General features: G+C 37.2%; 1 pseudogene; it reads left to right on the top strand.

Moving 5' to 3' along the window:
* Positions 1-9,832: 9,832 nt before the first annotated feature.
* On the top strand, positions 9,833-11,476 carry LOC124986421 (RNA polymerase II elongation factor ELL2-like; annotated as a pseudogene).
* Positions 11,477-24,685: the final 13,209 nt, after the last annotated feature.

Raw genomic sequence — 24,685 nt, forward strand, 5'->3', positions numbered from 1 at the left:
AAAGAAGAACAGACCAACACCAAAAGTAGTAGAAGACAGGAAATAGTTAAACTGAGAGCTGAAATCAACGAAATTGAAACGAAAGAAACAATACAAAAAATTGACAAAATAAATAGTTGGTTCTTCGAAAAAGTAAACAAAATTGATAAACCTTTAGCCACACTAACAAAGAGAAGACGAGAGAAAACCCAAATCACTAAAATTCGGAATGAACAAGGAAATATCACAACAGACACGACTGAAATACAAAACATAATTAGAAGCTATTTTGAAAATCTATACTCCAACAAAATAGAAAATTTCGAAGACATCAGCAGGTTTCTAGAGACATATGAATTGCCTAAACTGAACGAGGAGGACATACACAATTTAAATAGACCAATTTCAAGTAATGAAATAGAAGAAGTCATCAAAAGCCTTCCAACAAAGAAAAGTCCAGGACCACATGGGTTCTCAGCCGAGTTCTACAAAACTTTTAAAGAAGAACTCATTCCAATACTTCTCAAAGTATTCCAGAAAATAGAAGAGGAGGGAACTCTCCCAAACTCATTCTATGAAGCCAATATTACCCTGATTCCTAAACCAGACAGAGACACATCGAGGAAAGAAAATTTCAGACCAATATCCTTAATGAACATCGACACAAAAATTCTAAACAAAATTTTAGCAAATCACATACAAAAACATATTAAAAAGATTGTGCACCATGATCAAGTGGGTTTCATCCCAGGGATGCAAGGTTGGTTCAACATCAGGAAATCAATAAATGTCATTCACCATATCAATAGACTTAAAGTCAAGAATCACATGATTATTTCGATAGATGCAGAAAAAGCATTTGATAAAATACAGCACCCCTTCATGCTCAAAACACTAGAAAAAATAGGGATAGTGGGAACATTCCTTAACATTGTAAAGGCCATCTACGCTAAACCCATGGCTAATATCATTCTAAATGGTGAAAAACTGAAAGCATTCCCTCTAAAAACTGGAACAAGGCAGGGATGCCCTCTTTCACCATTTCTATTCAATATTGTCCTTGAAACTCTAGCCAGAGCAATTAGACAGACCAAAGAAATTAAAGGGATACGAATAGGAAAAGAAGAACTCAAACTATCCCTATTTGCTGATGATATGATGGTATACTTAGAGGAACCAGGAAATTCCACCAGAAAACTTTTAGATCTCATAAGTGAATTCAGTAAAGTAGCGGGATATAAGATCAATGCACATAAATCTAAGGCATTTTTATATATAAGCGATGAATCTTCAGAAAGAGAAATTAGGAAAACTACCCCATTCACAATAGCTTCGAAAAAAATAAAGTATTTGGGAATCAATCTCACAAAAGAGGTGAAAGACCTCTACAATGAGAACTACAGAACACTAAAGAAAGAAATTCAAGAAAACCTTAGAAGATGGAAAGATCTCCCATGTTCTTGGATAGGCAGAATTAATATTGTCAAAATGGCCATACTACCAAAAGTGCTATACAGATTCAATGCAATTCCAATTAAAATCCCAATGATGTACCTTACAGAAATAGAGCAAGAAATTATGAAATTCATCTGGAAGAATAAAAAACCCAGAATAGCTAAAGCAATCCTTGGCAGAAAGAGTGAAGCAGGGGGTATCGCAATACCAGATCTTCAACTCTACTACAAAGCAATAGTAACAAAAACGGCATGGTATTGGTACCAAAATAGAAAGGTGGATCAATGGTAAAGAATAGAGGACACGGACACAAATCCAAATAAATACAGTTTTCTCATATTAGACAAAGGGGCCAAAAATATGCAATGGAGAAAAGATAGCCTCTTCAACAAATGGTGCTGGGAGAATTGGAAATCCATATGCAACAGAATGAAACTAAACCCATACCTCTCACCATGCACGAAACTAAACTCAAAATGGATTAAGGATCTCGGAATCAGACCAGAGACCTTGCATCTTATAGAAGAAAAAGTAGGTCCAGAGCTTCAACATGTCGGCTTAGGACCAGACTTCCTCAACAGGACTCCCATAGCACAAGAAATAAAAGCAAGAATTAATAACTGGGATAGATTCAAACTAAAAAGCTTTCTCTCAGCAAAGGAAACTATCAGCAATGCAAAGAAAGAGCCTACAGAGTGGGAGAAAATCTTTGCCAATCATAGTTCAGATAGAGCGCTAATCTCCAGAATCTATAAAGAACTCAAAAAACTCTACACCAAGAATGCAAGTAATCCAACTGACAAATGGGCTAAGGAAATGAATAGACACTTCACAGAAGAAGATATACAAGCAATCAACAAACATATGGAAAAATGTTCAACATCTCTAGTAATAAGAGAAATGCAAATCAAAACCACCCTAAGATTCCATCTCACCCCAATTAGAATGGCAATTATCAAGAATACAAGCAACAACAGGTGTTGGCGAGGATGTGGGGAGAAAGGTACACTCTTACATTGCTGGTGGGGCTGCAAATTAGTGCAGCCACTCTGGAAAGCAGTGTGGAGATTCCTTAGAAACCTTGGAATGGAACCACCATTTGACCCAGCTATCCCACTCCTTGGCCTATACCCAAAGGACTTAAAATCAGCATATTACAGAGATACAGCCACATCAATGTTCATAGCTGCTCAGTTCACAATAGCCAGATTGTGGAACCAACCTAGATGTCCTTCAATTGATGAATGGATAAAGAAAATGTGGTATATATATACAATGGAATATTACTCAGCCATAAAGAACGATAAAATTATGGCATTTGCAGGCAAATGGAGGAAACTGGAGAATATCATGCTAAGTGAGATAAGCCAATCTCAAAAAACCAAAGGAAGAATGATATCGCTAATAAGTGGATGATGACACATAATGGGGGGTGGGAAGGGTTAGTGTTGGGGTTGGAGTTGGGTTTAGGCAGGGGGGCAGGAATGGAGGAAGGAAGGACTGTATAGATAGAGGGGAAGGGTGGGAGGGGAGGGGGGGAAGGGAAAAAATGGCAGAATGAATCAAACAACATTACCCTATGTAAATTTATGATTACACAAATGGTATGCCTTTATGCCATGTACAGACAGAGAAAAAACATGTATCCCATTTGTTTACAATAAAAAAAAAAGAAAAAAAAAGTGAAAAGATTATATACTGTATGATTATATTTATATAGCCCTTGCAAAATGACAGAACTATAGAGATAATAAATTAGAATGTTTTCCCTCCAGGCCAGAGTGGCACATGACTATAATCCCAGCAGCTTGAGACAGAGGGAATTAAGTTCAAAACAAGCCTCAGCAACTTAAAGAGGCCCTAAGTAACTTAGCAAGACCCTGTCTCTAAATAAAATATATAAAAAGGCTGGGGATGTGACTCAGTGGTTGAACACCCCAGGTCCAAACCCCAATACTTAAAAGAGAAAAAAAGATTAGTAGTTTCCAGGGGCTGGGGGATGGGAGGTAAGACAGATGTCAGGGAAGAGGGGAGTTTATAAATGCAAAGAGGTAGAACCAGGTGTTCTTTGGCAATGATGAACTAGTTCTATACCATGATTGGAAATCTATGCATATTTAGAATTATACCCACAGAGAGAGATGAGTGCAGATTTTTTAAATGGTGAAAATTTAGCTCAGCACAGTGACATGTGACTATAATACCAGCTACTTGGGAGACTGAGGCAAGGGGATTGTTAATTCAAAGCCAGCTTGGCCAATTTAGCAAGATCTAAATAGAATGAGATGGAAATTTAATAAAATCTGTAGTTCAGTAATGGTAATGTATCAATGTCAATTTCCTGCTTTTAATATTGTTTTGATATTTCAGTTATGGAAGATATCACCACTGGAAAGCAGGGGAAGAACGCAGAGGACCCTTCTGTACTATTTTTGCAATTTCTTTGGAGTCCATAATTATTATAAAATAAAATTTTCTTAAAGTAAAATAAAAAACATTTGCTTAGTTTTTAGAAATTCTCATTGGTCTTTATAGTAATAGTCTTTGTATTTTAGTAAGTTTATTTTTTCCAAATTGTACAGGAAGTTGTTTCTTTAAAAAAGTCTTCGGAGAGCTGGAGATGTAGTTCAGTGGCACAGCACTTGCCTAGCATGAGTGAGGAGGTTCTGGGTTCATCCCCAGCACCACGCCAAAAAATAAAAAGAAAAAATCTTAGTAGCATAAAATTCCAAATAAGGTGCCAGACATAGGCAGCCTATAATCCCAGTGGCTCAAAACCAGCCTCAGCAATTTAGCAAGGCCCTAAGCAACTCAGCAAGACCCTGTCTCTAAATAAAATACAAAAAGGGGTTGGGGAATGTGGCTCAGTGTTGAGTGCCCCTGGGTTCAGTCTCCGCCAAAAAAAAAAAAAAAAAAATCCAAATATGATTATTTCCTTTACATAGTCACTGATTTGGGATTAGTTAGTGTCGGTTTCTGATTAATTTGGAATGATGTTATAGTTTGGATCTGGAATGTCCCCCAAAACTCGTGTTTTGAGGGCCTTGGTCCCCAGGCAGCAATGTTCAGACATGGGTCTTTGAGGAAGTGATTGTGTCCTGAGGGTTGTAACCTTATTAACAGATTAAACCATTTATGGATTAATAATTTGATGGTATTATTAGAAGGTGGTAAAAACTGTAGGAGGTGGGACCTATTTGGAGAAAGTGGGTCCAGAAGGTACCCTTGGGGGTTGTATCTTGTCTCCAAACCATTCCTCTCTCTTTCTGTGCTTCCTGGCTTCCATAAGTTGTGCACTTTCCCTCCACCATACCCTCTCCCAATGATGTTTCTGTCTCTCCATCAGCCAAAAAGCAATGGAGCCCCTGATCATAGACAAACTTCTGAAACTGTGAGCCACAATAAATCTTTCCTCCTCTTAAGTTGTTATTCTCAGGTTTTGTCACAGCAGCTGAAAGATGACTAAAAAATGACAATGCACTTTTTGAATCTAAAAGAATTTTAATCTGTAATGATGACAGTATCTTATTTACTAAGGGGATTAGACTTCTTCGCACTAATAGTATTACTTGATACTGTGCTCACTTAGCAACAAATACTCTTTTTTTCTCCAGTACTGGGGATTGAATCCAGGGACTCTTTACCACTGAGCTATCTCCCCAGCCCTTTTTATTTTTTTATTTTGAACTAAGATGCCTAGGCTGGCCTCAAACATGATCTCTTGCATTAGTCTCCTGAAAAACTGGGATTACAGATGTGTGCCACTGTGCCTGGCACACTAATATTCTTTTTAAAAATCTTTACAGATAATGTTTTTTAAAAATTCATGTCTAGTCAATTTATACCTAGGAATTTTCCAAATAGCAAACTCTTTAAGAAGAGATATATGGAAAAATACCATATTTTAACTAACTAAATGTTACTTCTTAGCAGTAGTAACTCTATCTTTTAATTAACTAATTGTTACTTCTTAGCAGTAGTAACTCTATCTTTAAAGTTACAAGTTGAGCATGTGTGTGCATGCACACACAAACACACACACAGAGTAATTAAAGAGTGACCAAGGCCTCAAGGAATAAGGCCATTGCTGTTCATCATGATACTGAAAGTCCTAGCTAATGCAATAAGACAAGAAAAGGAAATAAAAGATATGCAAATTGGCAAAGAGGAAATAAAAGTCTTTATTTTCAGATAATATTATCATCAATGTAGAAACCCAAAATCAATGAAAAAAAAATCCTGTAACTAATAAGCAATTAAAACAATGTTGCAAAATACAAGATCAATATACAAAAAAATGCTTTCATGAATACCAGCGATGAACAAGTGGAATTTGAAATTAAAAATGCATTACCATTTATACCTAATTGAAACACTTAAGTATAAATACAAAAAATATGTAAAAGATTTTATGCAGAAAACCATAAAACTCTGATGAAATATACCAAAAACAAACCTAAAAGATGGATATTCCATGTTCATGAACTGGAAACTTCAATATCATCAATATATCAGTTATTCTCAATTTGATCTAAAGATTCAACACAATCCAAATCTAAATCTCAGTATGTTATTTTGTGGAAGTTGACAACCTAATTCTAAGATTTATATAGAGAAGTAAGACCCAGAAAAGTCAACTCAATATTGAAGGAGAAGAACAAAGCTGATGCTACCTGACTTTCTATAAAGCTAGAGTAATTAAGACTATGTGGGTTTAGTGAAAGAATAAACAAATAGGCCAAGGGAACAGAATAGAGAGACCAGAAATAAACCAACACAAATGCAGTCAAGTAACGTTTTACAAAGGAGCAAAGGCAATACAAAAGAAAAAAGGTAGATTTTTTAACCAATGCTGCCAGAACAATGGGATATCACATGCAAAAAAAGGAAATCTAAACACCGATATTATATCCTTCAAAAAATTAACTCGAGATGGAGCATAGACCTAAATGTAAAATACAAAACTTCTAGAGATAACAAGGGAGAAATCTGGGGGTTAGCAATAACTTTTTCAAAAGTAAAGTCTCTTGAAAAAAAATTGGTAAGTTGGGTTTCTTGGAAGCAAAACTTCCACTCTATGAAGGACACTGTTAAGGAAATAAAAAGACAAAACAGGAAATGGGGAAAAAATTATAAAACATATATCTAATAAATGACTTGTACCCAATATACACTAAGAATTCTTAAAATTCAAAGATGAGGAAAAATAATCCAATTTAAAAATAAATAAACAATCTGAACAGAGACCTAACCAAAGATAAATAGATGGCATGTAAGCATATGAAAACATGTTCAACATGCTGTTCATTAGAGAATTACAAATTAAAGCAATAATGAGATACAATTATACATTTATTGGAATGTCTAAAATTCATTGCTGGTGGTAATTCGAAATGATCAGTCACTTTGGAAAACAACTGAGAGTTTCTGACAATACTAAATGTACTCTAACAATACAATCCACAACCATACTGCTTGGTATTTAACCAAATGAATTGAAAACATATTTACACAAAAACCTGCATGCACATGTTTATAGCAGTTTTTTCATAATTCATAATTGGAAGAAAAAATATATCCTTGGGTGAGCATAAAAATAAGTAGTACTACATGCAGACAGTGAAATTTTTTTTCCACATTTTTTATTGGTGCATTAGAATCATACATAATGGTGGGATTTGTTGTTATATATTCATACATGCACACAATATAACAGTATTTGGCCAATATCACTCCCTAGCACTTCTCTCCTCCCTCCTCACCTCCCACCCTTAGTTCCTTTCCTTTATTTATTTAATATTTTTTATTTTTACAGACTGCATTTTGATTCATTGTACACAAATGGGGTACAACTTTTCGTTTCTATGGTTGTGCACGATGGTGGAATGAAATATTATTAAGCACCAAAAATAGACTATCAAGTCATATAAAGAATACAGGAGGAGTTTTCAAGATGGCAGAAGAGTACAGGTCACTTTCCTGTCTGCTCTGTGGTGTGAAACCAAGAAAGAAGATAGCTTCTCAGCAAGGTGAGTGAGCAATAAAAAGGGGCAGGGGGGCTTTACTGGAATTTAACACTGGACATTCAAAGCAGACCAGAGACTCAGGAGATTGGCTATAATTCAGAAGAAATCCCTAGTGCCACAGCCGCTGCTTTGGCCAGAGGCACCAGCCAAAGAAAAATCCCTCCCCAAGTAAAGCTGAGGGATAAGGTAATTAAAGGAACCCGCATGTTTAGGACTCCTGTGGCATTTCTGGGTATGGAGAGTGCAGAGGTCAAAGATATTGACCAACTAAACTGAAAGGCACACTGCAAAAGTGTGGGGAAAAATGTCCCATCTCTCCCAGCAGCATGTGGAGGACAAAGGAAGGAAACATTTTGCAGCTGTGTTGGGTGAGAGCCAGCAGCTGAGGGAACCAATTCCTGGCAACCCAAATTGTGACCCGAAATACAGGCCTGACAAACCCACACTGCATGACATACAATGTGCCTAAGTGACCAGGAGAAAGTCAAAAGTGGAGAGAGGTTTACACAGGGGACAACTGGTTGTGAAAACACACTCAGCTTTCCCCGACCCCCTCCAACCTTACACGACTGGCTAGACAGGACTGTGGACAGGAATTCAAAAGAGCAGGAGTGGGAGAGACTGAGTTTGGAGAAAGAACCCAAGTTCAGGAAATGTGGGATCCACAGGTGACATAGTGGATCTCCACCACTGAATGGAACCCAGGGTGAGTCTTTTAGTGTGGACTGGCAATTGCTGGGCCTTGGAGGTGCACTGATTTAGAACCTCCAGACCAATTGGCATTCAGCAAAGAGCCTTGAAACCTACCTATGCCTAAATCGCACCTCCAGAAGTTCCGCCTATGGGATTACTTCTCTCGCTATAGCAACACAATCCTGAGGATGCAGCAAGCAACACACTCCAGACGTCCCCAACTAACACTGCTGACAAAGGAAACTGAGAATCTTCTGAACACCAGTGAAAATGATTCTTTAAAATTTCATTGAGCTCTACTTCTTTTTCTGTTTCTGTTTTCTAGGTTTAAATGTGACCTAAATGGTTCATGGGCATTTATACATATTGGTATTTTTTTCCTCATTTCTAGCATTTTTAAAGCCAGTTATTTTTCACAGATCAGTTTTTTGAGGACTAAGATGTTTGGTTAGTATATTCATTTTTGTTTTGAATTCTTTTATTTTTTAATTTTTACTTCATATATATTCTTTTCTCTTAACTGTTTCTCTTGATTCTCTTTTTTTACACCAACAGTCAATCTCTCTTGTTCTCTCTTTCACTCTTCCTTTAATTTTTTACTTCTATCTTCTCTCTTTCTCCCTGGCAACCCAAATTGTGGCCCGAAATACAGGCCTGACAAACTCACACTGCATGACATACAATGTGCCTAAGTGACCAGGAGAAAGTCAAAAGTGGAGAGAGGTTTACACAGGGGACAACTGATTGTGGAAACACACTCAGCTTTCCCCAAACCCCTCCAATCTTACAGGACTGGCTAGACAGGACTGGACAGGAATTCCATATGTGGATAATCATCACATTCCATATCACTTCTGTTCTCTCTGTGTCCACCATTTGAAATTATAAGCCCTTTTGCAAACTTGCTGTTTTCATTGTAGGCAAAAACTGATGATATCATTTTTGTTTATTATGACAACATTGTAGAGGTCATAGCAGAAACGATTTGGTTTAATATTGTATGTTGTTGCATTGGTTGTTATTATTTGTCTCCCTCTAAATGATGAAGTAGTGGAAACCTTCAAGGACACTATAAGTCTAGGGTAGAATCCCTACTGCCTCAAATCCATAGATTCAGATGGACAGACACACAAACAACATGAAAAATCAAGGTAACAAATCACCTCAAACAAACCAAGATACTTCAATAACAGAACCCACTGGCAACAGAGGGGAGGAAGTGTCAAAGGAGGAGTTTAGAATGTACATAAACTGATCAATGAGGTAAAAGATGATAAAAGAAATGAAATCAGGGAGAAAATACAAAAAGTGAAAGATCATTTCAATAAAGAGATAGAGATTCTGAAAAAACGTCAAGCAGAAATTCTCAAAATGAAGGAATGGATAAACCAAATTAAAAGTTCAATCAACAAGAGACTGCACCACTTGGAAGGCAGAGTGTCAGACAATTAAAATATACGATCTTGAAAATAATATTGACCATGGAAAAATATGTTAAGAAACCATGAACAGAACTTCCAAGAACTATGGGATAACCTGAAAAGACCATTATCAGGATAGATGAAGACTCAAAGATAAATTACAATAGACCCACACCAAGGCACATTTGATTTCTCAACCCAAACCCTCAAATCTAGTAGATCTTGGAATAATATATACCAAGCTCTGAAAGAAAATGGATGCCAGCAAGAAAACTATGCCCAGCAAAACTGAGCTTCAAAAATAATGATGAGGCAAATACAATTCGAAAGACTCATGGCGGCAGCAGTGTTTCTCAGTGGCCATAAAGAGACAGGGTGATTCACTTACTGGCACTAAAGACCTACAAGAAAGCTGAGTTCCTGGCTCGACTACAGAAAGATGGAGTCAATCAAAAGGACAAGAACTCCCTGGGAGCAATTCTGCAACAGGTAACCAATCTGAATCCAAAAGACCTCTCCTACACTTTAAAGGATTATGAGTTTAAGGAGCTGCAGCAAAGACTGACCAGGATACAATGAAACAGACAGATGGTTATTGGAGTTGGTGCTCTCTAGAAAACTAAATCCATCTCAGAATTCTGCTGGCCCCAGTCATTCAGAATCTCCTATATGTTCTAGCAGAGATGTTGCATCCTCTCCTCAGAAACGGCCTTTGGATGCCGATCAATCCTTTAGTGAATAAAAAAGCTCAAATATCTCACCTGACAAATAGAGTACAGCCAACATTAAGTGGTCATTTGAATCCCACTGGTGACAAATCTGCTGCAGGCCTCCTGCCACCCCCTGCAGCTGCTGCCATCCCCACCCCTCCACCGCTGCCTTCAACTCACCTGCCTGTCTCAAATCCTCCTCGGGCTGTAAATTCCAACTCCAATTCCCCTAGCACTCCAGAAGGCCAGGGGACTCAAGACCTACCTGTTCACAGTTTTAGTCAAAATGGTAGTATCTATGAGGACCAGCAAGACAAATATACCTCTAGGACTTCTCTGGAAACCTTACCCCCTGGTTCAGTTCTACTAAAGTGTCCAAAGCCTATGGAAGAAAACCATTCGATGTCTCACAAAAAGTCCAAAAAGAAGTCTAAGAAACACAAGGAAAAGGACCAAATAAAAAAGCACAACATTGAAACTATTGAGGAAAAGGAGGAAGATGTTCAAAGAGAAAAAACTGTCAAGCTGAGTAACTCCAGTTCAAATTCCAATGAAGGAGTTAGAGCGGGTTGCACTGCCTCCATGGAGCCTTCTTCAACAATTGAACTCCCAGATTATTTGATCTAGGCATCTGTGATAGAGCAATTTAAATAAAATTACTAAGGTTATATAAAACCATGTGGAGAGAATTGAACTCCAAGATATTACACAGTGAAAAATAAATGTGAACCCCCAGGGTGCAACCCAAAGCTCCTACCACCTGCCTGAAAACCTCAATTTTTTTGTCCAATTGTCAAGGGAATTTTGCATTTCATGACAGGAGTACAGAGTACAAAGAACCAGAAAATATATTGCTATTGTCTCCTATGAGCAACGCCAGAATTACAAGGATGACTTCAATGCTGAGTACGATGAATACAGGACTTTGCATGCCAGGATGGAGACAGTAGCTAGAAGATTTATCAAACTGGATGCGCAACGAAAACGCCTTTCTCCAGGCTCAAAAAAATATCAGAATGTTCATGAAGAAGTCTTACAAGAATATCAGAAGTCCCAATTACCATGAAGAAAAATACAAATGCGAGTATCTTCATAACAAGCTGGCTCACATCAAAAGATAATAGGTGAATTTGACCAACAGCAAGCAGAGTCATGGCACTATAACTCTGCTTGGACCGGAAGATGTGAATAAACTTAAACTTATTTATTTAAAATTCCAAATGAGTTGCTCTAGATTCTGAAAAGATGAAAGTTTGCCTGTTGAAAGTTTCAGTAAACTTGAATTACTTTTTTTTTTTTTTTCCCCATTTTACTTTGCTTCCCTGCATTTTGAAGCTGCTTTTTCTGGTCCTTTTTTCCCCCATTTCAAGACTTGTGTTTGTTAATAGAAATAATTTTTTAGATTTTGGGGATCCAGTGTCTATACTTCAAATCAGTTTTTTTCCTTGAAAACTTGTGTTTGTCATTAGAAATGATTTTTAGTAGATATTGTGGCTCCAATGTCCACACCTAAAAAGTTGTGTGTGTGTTTAAAAGACAAAACAACAGTAATGTGCAAGGTGAAATGCTTTTGGATAAACATAAGACTATTTTCTGATCTTTCTTAATGCAAACTCTTTGCCTTAAATGGTAGAATATTTAGAAATTTGCGCAAAATACAAAAAAAATGAAAACATTGTTTTGGAGGGTTAAAAACAAAGTTGTATGAATATGTTTATGTGCATAATTTTATACACAGGTATACAGGCTGACTTGATCTGAAATATTAAATCCACCCTGTTAGTTAACCCCCCATTACAATAGTTTCCTTAAGGTGTTTGCTAGTTGTGTACCTAGTGTGGTTAATCATTAGCTACACTGCTTCCCACTGATTAGAGCAATGGTAAGCACACTGTGGCCTACCAGCGTTTGGAAGCATGTGCCCAACCTGTATGTGTGCAGAGGTGATGTGGATGTGAGCGTGCATGAAGGAAAAAAGCTCCTACTCTCAGTAGGCCAAATGCTCAGGTTAAACAACTGATGAGGGTTACTGTAGGGTTTTTTGTTTTTTTGTTTTTTTGTTTTCTCCTGTCAAATTGCTACTTCTATTGTTGAAGACAAAAGCATTTCCATTTCAACAGTTTGTCAGCTTTATTAATGTTGGGCAAAAATTGATATGTTATAAAAATGAAACAGATCTATAGTTTTGGGGCAAAATGATAAAATTAAATGTGTAGGTAAACTATATACTGCTATAAAGTATTTTTTGAAGAGAGATATGCAAAGAAGCTATTACCTACATGAGATGTATATTTAAAGATTTTTTCATCCTGGATGCCAGGAATATAAAAAAAAAAACAGATATATTTAACCATAACATACTGTGATTCATCAAACAGCACAAACTTTCATTTCATCGAGTTTATCTATTAACTTTGATTTAAACTATCACTTGTTTTATCATGTGGGAACCGTAAGTTATGTGGTCAAAAATATAAGAATTTTGAACTTATGTTGATTCAGGTTGTGTTGTCTTATCGTATTATCTTTTCAAAGTGCTGCCAGTTTAAGTATTAAGTTTACAAATCTGTTTTGAAATGTTTGCCAAAATTTTTGATAGTATCTTTAATAAAGATGTTTGTCTCCAGCAAAAAAAAAAAAAAAAGATGAAATAAAAATCTTCCATGATAAACAAAAATTAAAAGAATTCACAAATAGTAAGCCTGCACTACAAAACATACTCACTAAGATAGTTCATGAAGAAGAAATGAAAAATAAAAATGAAAATCAGCAGAGGGAGGAACAACACTAGAATAATCCATTAAAGCAGAAACTAATTCAAAGTAAAAAACCAGAAATAAATCAAAATGGAAGGGAATAAAAATCATTTCTCAATAATGACATTGAATGTAAATGGTCTGAACTCATCAATCAAAAGACATAGATTGGCAGATAGTATTTAAAAACAAGATCCAACAATATGCCATCTCCAACAGATTCACCTCATAGGCAAAGACATCCACAGAATGAAGGTAAAGGGATGGGAAAAAATGTATCATTCACATGGATCTTGTGAACAAGCAGGGGTTTCTATCCTTATATCAAATAAAGTAGACTTCAAGTCAAAGTTAATTAGAAGGACAAAGAAGGACATTTAATACTGCTTTAGGGAATTATATATTGATAAGATATAACAGTCTTAAATATTTATGCCACAAACAATGGAGCAACTACATACATTAAACAAACCCTTCTCAATCACAAGAAGAATCACATAGACCACAATAATACTCGGTGACTTAAACACACCTCTCTCACCACTAAATAGGTCTTCAAATCATAAACTAAACAAAGAAGCTAGAGAACTAAAAAGTACAATTAATAATTTAGACTTGGGGTTTGGGTTGACGCTCAGTGGTAGAGCGCTTGCCTAGCATGTGTGAGGCACTGGGTTTGATTCTCAGCACCATATATAAATAAATGAATAAAATAAAGGTCTGTAAACATCTAAAAAATTATAATCTAGACTTAACAGACATATATAGAATATTTCATCCATCAGTGATTTAATATACCTTCTTCTCAGGAGCACAAGCTTCCTTCTCTAAAATAGACCATATGTTATGCCACAAAGCAACTCTTAGCAAATACAAAAAAAATACAGATAATACTTTGTATTCTATCAGATCATAATGGAATGAAATCCATGATAAAATAGAAATCAATGATAAAATAAAAATAGAGAACAAATAGTATGCTTCAGACTAAATAATATGCTATTGAATGAACAATGGATAACAGAAGAAATCAGGGATGAAATTTAAAAAATACTGGAATGTAAATAAGAACAATGATAAAACATATCAAAATCTCTGAGACACTATGAAGATGGTTCTAAGAGGAAAGTTCATTGCATTGAACTCATTCATTAAAAGAACAGAAAGTGACCAAATAAATACCTAACTACATCTCAAAGCCCTAGAAAAAGATGAACAAATCAACACCAAAAGCATTAGAAGACAGGAAATAATTAAAATCAAAGTTGAAATCAGTGAAATGAAAGCCAAAAAAATCCAAAAAAATCAACAAAACAAAAAGTTGGTTCTTTATTGATAAACCCTTAGCCAAGCTAATGAAGAGAGAGAGAAAACTCAAATTACTAAAATTTGTGATGAAAAAGGAAACATCATGATAGAAACTACTGAAATACTTATGATAATCAGAAACTATTTTGAAAATTGATACTTGAATAAAATAGAAAATCTTGAAGACATCAATGAATTTCTAGAGACGTGTGACCTACCAAAATTGAATTAGGAGGACATAGAAAATTTAAACAGATCAATTTCAAGCAATGAGATTGAAGATGTCATCAAATGCCTACCAACAAAGAAAAGCCCAGGACAAGATGGATTCTCAGTCAAGTTCCACCAGAGCTTCAAAGAACTTACTGGCAAATGCCATAATTTCATTCTTCTTTATGACTGGGTAATATTCCATTGTTAAAATACAAAAAATAAAAAGAATACTCCTCAAGTTATTCCATGAAATAGAAAAGGAGGGAATCCTTCCAAACTCAATCTATGATGCTAGTATCACCCTGATACCAAAACCAGACAAACACAAAAGTAAAGAAAACTTCAGACCAATATCCCTAATGAAAAATAGACACAAAAATTCTTAATAAAATACTAACAAATCACATACAAAAACACATTAAGAAGATAATACACCATAATCAAATGGGGTTCATCCCAGGGATGCAAGTTTGGTTCAACATACAGAAATCAATAAACATAATTCCTCACATCAATAGACTTAAAGACAAGAATCACACGATAATCTCAATAGACGCAGAAAAAAACATTTGACAAAATCCAGCATCCATTCATGCTCAAAACATTGGAAAAACTAGGGATAGCAGGAATATACCTCAACATTCGTAAAAGCTATATATGCTAAACTCAAGGTCAACATCATTCTAAATGGAGAAAAATTGAAAGTGTTCCCTCTGAAAACTAGAACAAGACAAGGTGCCCTTTTTCAACACTTCTATTCAACACTTCCCTTAAAACTCTAACCAGAACAATTAGAAGAAAGAAATTAAAGGGATAAAAATAGGAAAGAAGAACTCCAACTAGTCCCATTTACCAACAACATGGTTCTGTATTTAAAAGACTCAAAAAACTCCACCAGAAGACTTGTAGAACTCAAAAATGAATTCAGCAAAGTAGCAGGATATAAAATTAACACACACAAATCAATTGCATTTCTATACATCAGTGATGAGCCAACTGAAAGAGAAATTAGGAAAACTATCCCATTCACAATAGCCTCAAAAAATAAAATAAAATACTTGGGAATCAATCTAACAAAAAAGGTGAAAGACCTCTACAATGAAAACTACAGAACACTAAAGAAAGAAATTGCAGAAGACTATAGACAATGGAAAGATCTCCCACGTTCTTGGATAGGCAGAATTAACATTGTCAAAATGGCCATACTACCAAAAACACTATACAGATTTAATGCAATTCCTTTTAAAATTCCAATGACATTCTTCATAGAAATAGAAAAAGCAGTCATTAAATTCATTTGGAAAAATATGAGACCCAGAAAACCAAAGGAATCCTCAGCAAGAAAAGTGAAGCAGGAGGCATCACAATACTAGACCTTAAGCTATACTACAGAACTATAGTAACAGAAAGGGCATGGTATTGGCACCAAAGCAGACACGTAGACCAATGATACAGAAGAGAAGACACAGAGACAAACCCACATAAATACACTTATCTCATACTAGACAAAGGCGCCATAAACATATGTTGGAGAAATGGTGCTGGGAAAACTGGAAATTCATATGTAGGAAAATGAAATTAGACCCCTATCTCTCACCCTGCACAAAAATCTACTCAAAGTGAATCATTAGACCCTGCACCTACTAGAACCAAAAGTAGGCCCGACTCTCCATCATGTCAGCTTAGGAACTGAAGTCCTCGATAAGACTCCAAAAGTGCAAGAAGTAACATGGAGAATAAATGGGATGGTATCAAACTAAAAAGCTTCTTCACAGTAAAGGAAACAAATAAAAACATGATAGAGAGTCTACAGAATGAGAGAAAATCTTTGCCATCTGCACCGCAGACAGAGTATTAATCTCCAGGATAGATAAAGAACTCAAAAAAATTTAATATAAAAAAAAAACCCCAATCAATAAAAGGGCAAAGGAAATAAATAGGCACTTCACAGAAGAAATATGATCCATCAACAAATATATTTTAAAAGTTCAACATCTCTAGAAATTAAGAGAAATGCAAATTAACACTACATTGAGGGGAGCTGGGAGTGTAGCTCAGTGGTAGAGCACTTACCTAGCACATGTGAGGCACTAGGTCTGATCCTCAGCACCACATAAAAAAATAAATAAATAAAATGAAGGTATTGTGTCCATCTACAACTAAAAAAATTTTTTTCAAAGAAACTACACTGAGTTTTCATCTTAGTCAGAATGGCAATTATCAAGAATATAAGCAACAATAAGTGTTGGCGACAATGTGGGGGAAAAAGGTACACTCATACGTTGGTGGTAGAACTGCTAATTGGTGCAACCACTATGAAGAGCAGTATGGAGATTCCTTAGAAATCTTGGAATGGAACCACCATTTGACCCAGATATTCCACTCCTCAGTTTATACCCAAAGGACTTAAAATCAGTCACATCAATGTTTATAGCAGCTCAATTCATAATATCTAAGCTATAGAACCAACCTGGGTGCCCTTCAACAGATGAACAGATAAAGAAAATGTGGTATATATACACAATGGAATATTAGTCATAAAGAAGAATGAAATTATGGCATTTGCAGGTAAATGGATGGAGCTAGAGATTATCATGCTAAGTGAAATAAGTTAATCCCAAAAAACCAAAAGTCAACTGTTCTCTCTGATATGCAGATGGTAACACACCATAAAGGAAGAGGGGAGAGAAGAATAGAAGTTCACTGGATTAGACAAGGGGGAATGAAGGGAAGGGAAGGGAAATAGGAATGGGAAAGACAGTAGAATGAATTGGACATAACTTTCCTATGTTCGCATAATGAATACATGACCAGTGAAATTCCACATCATGTACAACTCCAAGAAAGGGAAGTTACACTCCATGCATGTATTTCAAAATACATTCTACTGTCATATACAACTAAAAAGAACAAATAAAAAAAAATTAAAAGACATACAGGAAACTTAATTGCACCTTATTAAGGGAAAGAAGTTAATTTAAATGTCTACATATGGTATGATTCCAAATATATGACATTCTAATAAAAAGTTCATGGGCAGCCAGAGTTGGAGTATGGGGAAACTAGAGAAATGAATGAATACTTGTAGCACAAGGAATGTTCGAGGGCAGTGAAATATTCTGTAGGACTCTGTACTGTTGGATAAATGTCATTATGCTTTTGTCAGAATTCATAAAAGATACAACTCAAAAGGTGAACCTTAATGTAAATAATGCCTCACTATTGACTCACTAATTATAATATGTCCCATATTCATGCAAGATGTTAATAATAAGAGAAACTGTGAGAGGAGGAATGATATGTGGAAACCCTATCCCTTCTGCTCAGTTTTTCCACAAACCTAAAACTGCTCAAAAAATAATATGCATTAGTAAACTCATGTGTGTGTGTGTGTGTGTGTGTGTGTGTGTGTGTGTGTGTGTTTCAACAGAGGATCAGAGGATAAGCAAACAGCCTTGTCAAAACATAGCAGGACCCAGGCATGGTGCCAAATGCCCATAATCCCAGCTACTCAGGCAGCGTAGGCAGGAGAATCACAAGTTCTAGGCCAGCCTCAGGAATGTAGCAAGACCTTGACTGTCTCAAAATAAAAAGGACTGGGGATGAGACTCAGTGATACAGCACGCCAGAGTTCAATCCCTGATACCAAGAAAAAAAAAAAAAGAAAGAAAAAATTTTCCCAAATAAACTGTTGCTATCTTAATCAAATAAAACAGAAATACCAGTTGGCCATGAAGGCTTATCTAAAGGAGCTGAATGATGGTCTGAAAAAAGAGAAAGGGGAGTTGGTCAGACAGAAGTAGGCTTGAATCCTGACTTTGCATTTACTATGTGAACGCAGTCATAGAAAAACAAAGTCCAACTCTAGTTAAATTAAGAGTCCAGAGTGAACTAAACTGATCTCTGATTTGTACTGAAGAGACTTCCAGTTCAGAATGGAGAATGAAGGAAGAGGGAAGGGGTTGAAAGATGCTAAAAGAAGTGAAAACTTACAAAGGTTGGTATAAATGCCATTAGGCCAGCTAGCTGGCAATTGAAGAAACAAGACTCCATGCTCCCACAGAGACTGAGAGACAGAGGCCCTATCTTCAAGTACTGGCCACAATGGTCACTTCTTCCAGCAACCTAGCATTTTCTCAGGTATTTTAAAGGGGGCTAAGATCATGGGGCCTCAGCCTTTGAAAACTATTAATGTTGTTAGTGCTATAGGTCAAAGTTGAGGTGAGAATAGGATTCAGAGTTTGATCAACGGGGGAATCTTTATCAACCCAAGGAAGTTAATTAATCCCAGAACCTCAGTTTTCTCATCGGTAGTATGTGAAGAGCAGGAGATGGTGGGTCAGGATAGCACCTGGTCCCGGCTGGGTTCCCCTTCCTCTTGACAGTTCTGTGCAGGATTGGAATCACGGGGCTAGGAAGGAGAGAGTGTGGGGTGAACTTGGGACTCCTGGACCAACACCACAGAAGGCGTGGCGAGGAAAAGTGTGGATGCAGAAAGCCTGGGCACTGTGGGAAGAATGAAGACCGGGGGGAAACAAGACCAGGCCGGGTCAGACCCTAAGCTGCACCAGCCTGCTAGCTACCAACGCGGGGTCCACCTGGTGGAACCCCGGGTTCTCAGGACCACCCCACCCATCTCCTCCGCAGACCCTCTGGGGCGCCCCAGCTCGGCTAAAGCTGCTTGCAACCTGGGGCTCCTGTCACAGGCGGACTCCAGAGGAGACCTTTCCGGGCTCGCACCCACGCGGGCCCGGGCGCCTGGCTACTGTGCTCCTCCCGGCAGAAGGGCTGGGGTCATCGGAGCGCCGGGCGCAGGGCCCCAGGCAGCGGAGCCGGGTGGAGCAGCCCCGGGGAGGAAGGGAAGGAATGACGGTGATCTCCTGGGTGGGACGACCCCTTTCCATCCCGAGCAGAGACCACACAGAGGCTCCTGGAGTGCTGTCCTGTCTCGAATTCATGGGTCTCCCCTAGATCAGGCAGGCGAGGCTGAGATCTTTCCGCAAGACTCCTCTGAGACGCTCCGAGAGGCCGAACCCCCAACCTCCTCAGGTAAGAGGCGACAAGTAGCCACCTCTGCCGCCTGTGGGTCCCCTCCCGCGCTCTAATGACGCTAGTTGAAAAACAGGTGGAGGCATGAAAAAGGACTTAGAAACCTGAATTCCCGCTCCAGGAGGACCCTTCACTGAATCTCTGTAAAAACCTGTGTGGACCCTTGCAGACTGGAGTCAAAAGCAGTGGACTGTCCTGGAGAGCGCGAGACCTCGAGATATTGACAGGGGAACAGCGCTCCCTTGTGGTCAATGTTGGTAGCTCCAATGGCGGAAAAACAGGCTGGTGACTGAGGGATAAAGACCAGTGGGCTTGCTGGGGTGTGGAGAGCTTACAGGAAAATCAGAGCAATAGAATATTGTTCTGGGAAATGCTATAGAAACAAAAAACACCTAGTGTTGCACAGAAACCAGCACTTTCATAGCCTGAGAAACGGGAATAGAAAAATGATTCACTCTCCAAATAAAGGACTAGTAAATGGTACTGTGGGTACAATATCACAAACACAGCAGAAACACTACAAGACATTGGTGTAGGCAAAATGTTTGATTAAGACCCCCAAAGCACAGGCACTCCACGAAAAAATGGACAGGTGGGATCATATGAAACTAAGAAACAAAGGAAACAATGGACACAGTGAAGGACAGACAATCTGTGGAATTGGAAAAATATGTGGAAAGTATTCATCCAATGAAAATATATAAGGAACTCAAGAGCAAAAAAAGATAGCAGTAATCCAGTTTTGTTAATGGGCAAATGATCTTAATAGGTATTTCTGAAAAAAAGTCATACAAATGGCCAACAAGTATATGAAAAGGCTCAATATCACTAATCATCAGGAAATTCAAATCAAAACCACAATGAGATATCATCTCACTCTAGTTAGATTACTTATTATGAAAAACACAAAAAAATAAGAAAAACTGGCAAGGCTGTGGAGAAGGGGGAAATCTCATATCCTATTAGTGGGAATATAACAGCCCACTAATAATAGTACAGCCATTATGAAAGGGTATGGAGTTTCCTAGGAAAAAAACTAAACATAGAACTACCATATTATCCAGAAATCCCACTTCTGGGTATATATGCAAAGCAAATGAAGTCATTATATCAAAGAAATACCTGCATTTCCACTATTCACAATAGCCAAGATATGTAATCAACCAGGGTGTCCATTAACAGATGAATGGATAAAGAAAATGTGATCTGTGTACACAATGGAATATTATTCAGCCATAAAAAGAGTAAAATCCTGTCATTTGCAGCAATGTGGATGGAAGAGGAAGATACCATGTTTACTGAAATAAGTCAAGTACAAAAAAACTAATACTGAATGTTCTCATTCATTTGTGGAAGCTAAAAAAGTTATTTCAGAGATGAAGAGAGTAAAATGATAGTGACTAGAAGAGAGGGGAAAGGGAAATACAGAGATTAGATAACAGGCACCAAAATAGGAAGAATTAATTCTATTAATTCTATTGTTCACAATAACATAGTAGAGTAACTATAGTCTACAATAATTTAAGATGTATTTTTAAATAACTAGAAAAAAGTAAAAGCATGCAGTATGTCTATGAAATAAGAAAGCTGAAATAAGATTGGGCAGAAGAAGAAGTCAAGCTGTGAAGCAGGCTCAACAAAACCTCAGTCAAATTGACAGGACTCCAGAACAAGCATCACCTACCAGAGCTGACTGGCTCAAGACCTTTAATCCCACATCTCTCAGACACTTCAAGGGGCTGCCTAGGGAAGGATCTAACATTGAGAGACATCTCTCTAGAGCTGAGGCAGACCCTGAAACTGACAGTCAAAAGCTTTCTGCTGAGCAAATTCCCTATAGCTGAATGACAATTTCTCTTTTGAAGAGGGATCTTGGGCCAGGTGTGGTGGCACACACTATAATCCCAGCGGCTTGGGAGGCTGGGGCAGGAGAATCAGGAGTTCAAAGCCAGCCCCAGCAACTTATCAAGGTCCTAAACAACTTAAGAAGACCCTGTCTCAATTTAAAAAATAAAAAGGGCTGGGGATGTGGCTCAGTGGTTAAGTGTGCCTGGGTTCAATCCCTGGTACCAAAAAATAAAAATAAAAAAGGTTGGGGGAATCTAGGCCATGCATCTCTACATGCATTACTGTTACAGTTTGGATAGGATTTGAGTGTAGCCCCCAAGGGTTCTTAGTCCTCAATGTGGTGATATTAAAAGGTGCTTCCACCATGATACCATCCTTCATGATGTGACACAGCCAAGGGGTCCCCACCAGAGCTGGTACCATGCTGTTTGCACTTTCAGCTCTAAGCCTGTGAGTTAAACAGACCTCTTATCTTTGTTTTCCCAGACTCGAGTATGTTGTTATAAAAACAGGACATGTACTAATATAATCACACTTTGATACATTTTTAGAAAAAAGCATCACCTATCTATGCCCATGAAAAAATCTGGAAGAACACTAAAACAGGGACCCTCATAAGACAACTGTCAAAAGTAAAAAGGATAAAAAGGATGCCAGGCACAGTGTCACAAGTCTGTAATCCCAGTGACTCAAGAGACTGAGACAGGAGGATTGCAAGCTTGAGGACAGCCTCAGCAACTCAGCAAGGCCCTAAGTAACTTAATAATACTCTGTCTCAAAATAAAAACATAAAAAGGGCTGGGGATGTAGCTCAGTGGTAAAGCATCCCTAGGTTCAATCCCAGGTACCAAAAAAAAAAAAAAAGAAAGAAAGAAAGAAAGAAAGAAAGAAAAGAACAAGAAAAAAAGAAAAGAAACCTAGTGAAAAGCTACTTAAATCCAACTCCTTATCCCAATAGACTCATAGACTCTCTTTTATCCCCCACAAATTTGGGGAGAGAGATCTTCATGTCAATTGTTTGAAGTATTGTTTAATATGAAATGTCAACCATGAGGAAGTCTTTTCTGTTTTAACCTCCTCCAAGCCAACATTCCAACTGGCCCATTACCTCAAGACTACATTGCCTGATAGTCTTACAGAGACTCAGTTCTGGCCTCTAGATGATAGAATTCCAATCAAAATCCCACTAGGGCTTCTATGAAGATAGAATAAAATCACCTTCAATATTTATGTGAGAGATCATATGACTGGTAATTGTAGATAAATTTTAAAATAAGAAAATCAATGATGACAATTTTCATTATTAGTATTGGTTATTAGAAAACACTACAAAGCTACTATAATAAACAGTTTGACATTAATAAGAGATAGGATAAACAAATGGAAATAATACAATACAGAGCCAGAAGCAAGATTCAAGTATGTACTATTTATAAATAATTTTATAAACACTTTTTATTTCAGTGACAGAAGACTAGATCAACTACTAAAGATGCTGTAGTACCTGTCTGAAGGAAAATACTGCTGAATTTATAACCTTGGTGGATAGAAAACATGGAAAGAACAAACAAATCCTTGGCAGAATGTTTGGGGTGCCACATTAGTTTTCTATTGCTGCTGTAACAAGTTATCACAAACTTAGTAACTTTATGAATTTATTATCATAGAGTTCTGTAGGTCAGAATTCTACCATGGGTCTCATTGAACTAAAACCAAGAATGAGGAAGGTTGTGCCCCTTCTGGAGGCTCCAGAGGGGAATTCACTCTTTTGCTTCTTCCAATGTCTAGAGACTTCCTGCATTAATCAACTCATGGCTCTTTGCATCTTCAAAGTCAGAAATTGCATCCCATCCATCTGCTTCCATTGTCATAGCTCCATCTCTGACTTTTATGTTGACCCTCCTGCTTCCCTCATTCACTAAACAGGACTCTTGTGATTACATTGAGCCCACCTAGATAATCTGGAATCATTGTCCAATCTCAAGGTCAGCCAATAAGCAATTTCAGTTCCCTCTCACCACGTAACATATCAAACTCTGGGAAACAGAACCTGACATATTTAGGGGGTCATTATTCTGCTTACTGCCAAGGCTACATGAATAACCTATGTGGAAGTTCTCAAAATCAAAATGGAGTCGATTATGTCAGGTCCAATTTAATTAATTAAAATTGGAAGGTTATGAAGTAAGGGATCTCATGTATATATGCCTGGTAACAAGAACTATCACAAAAGACTCTGCCAAATTGCACAAAGACCATTGCAAAATTCTACAGAAAATACTTCTGCAAGGATGTCTGTCAAACAATGGCCTGGGCAACCCTGGACTGATACTACTCTTGTAGTCAAGGATTATCATTTCAATACAAATTATGTAATCCTCCTCATTCTGCCTTTAGAAACTTCCCCTTGCCTCAATCCCCTTGAATATGCATATCATTTATTATGCACACACATTCCCATTGCAATGTTTATTCCCAAATTAGCTTATTAAACTTCAAAAATAATCTGTTCATTATTTACGTTGACACCTAAGAATTGAGAATTCTAAACCAAAACTTGAAAAACCATTTGTTAACTATAAAATCATTTAAATTTTAAACACATGAAAAACATAAAATGCAAAAGATAAGATAAACAATATAGAAATGGAAGATAGACTGTGAAAAATTGATATGTCAGATAAATGGGTAAGATCAATAGTATGCGACATAGGGATCAATAGTAATCAATAGTAATTTCCTAGGTTTAAAGTGATTTTTTTTAAATGGACAACACATATGAGTATATTAATACTCGTTTAGTTCGCAAATTCAAAGAACTAAACCAAACAGCAAACACACTTGAAAAGGACTTTCCTAACATTTGGGAAATACAAGTTGAAATTATGATAAAATGAAGAGACATCACCCTACTTGACCTATCAAACTGATATAAAATGAAAAAATTAAGCCCATAGCTCAGTGATGATACCGAGGAAATTGTTCCTTCTGCAATGAAGGTACAAATGCAAAGTATTATATCTTTAGAGAAAAAGCAAACTGGACATAACAATTAACATTTAAAACGTAGATAAACATGGACTCTGGCATCTCACTCCAGGAATCCAATCCACAGCAGTTATAAATAAGGATATATGTTCAAAACCATTTCTTCAATATTTTACCACTGATAGACAAAAGAATGGCCAACAAACCTGAGAGTCCTCATGAGTAGGAAATGGTCAAAT

Source organism: Sciurus carolinensis, chromosome 6 (assembly GCF_902686445.1).
Source record: "Sciurus carolinensis chromosome 6, mSciCar1.2, whole genome shotgun sequence".
Taxonomy (NCBI): Eukaryota; Metazoa; Chordata; class Mammalia; order Rodentia; family Sciuridae; genus Sciurus; species Sciurus carolinensis.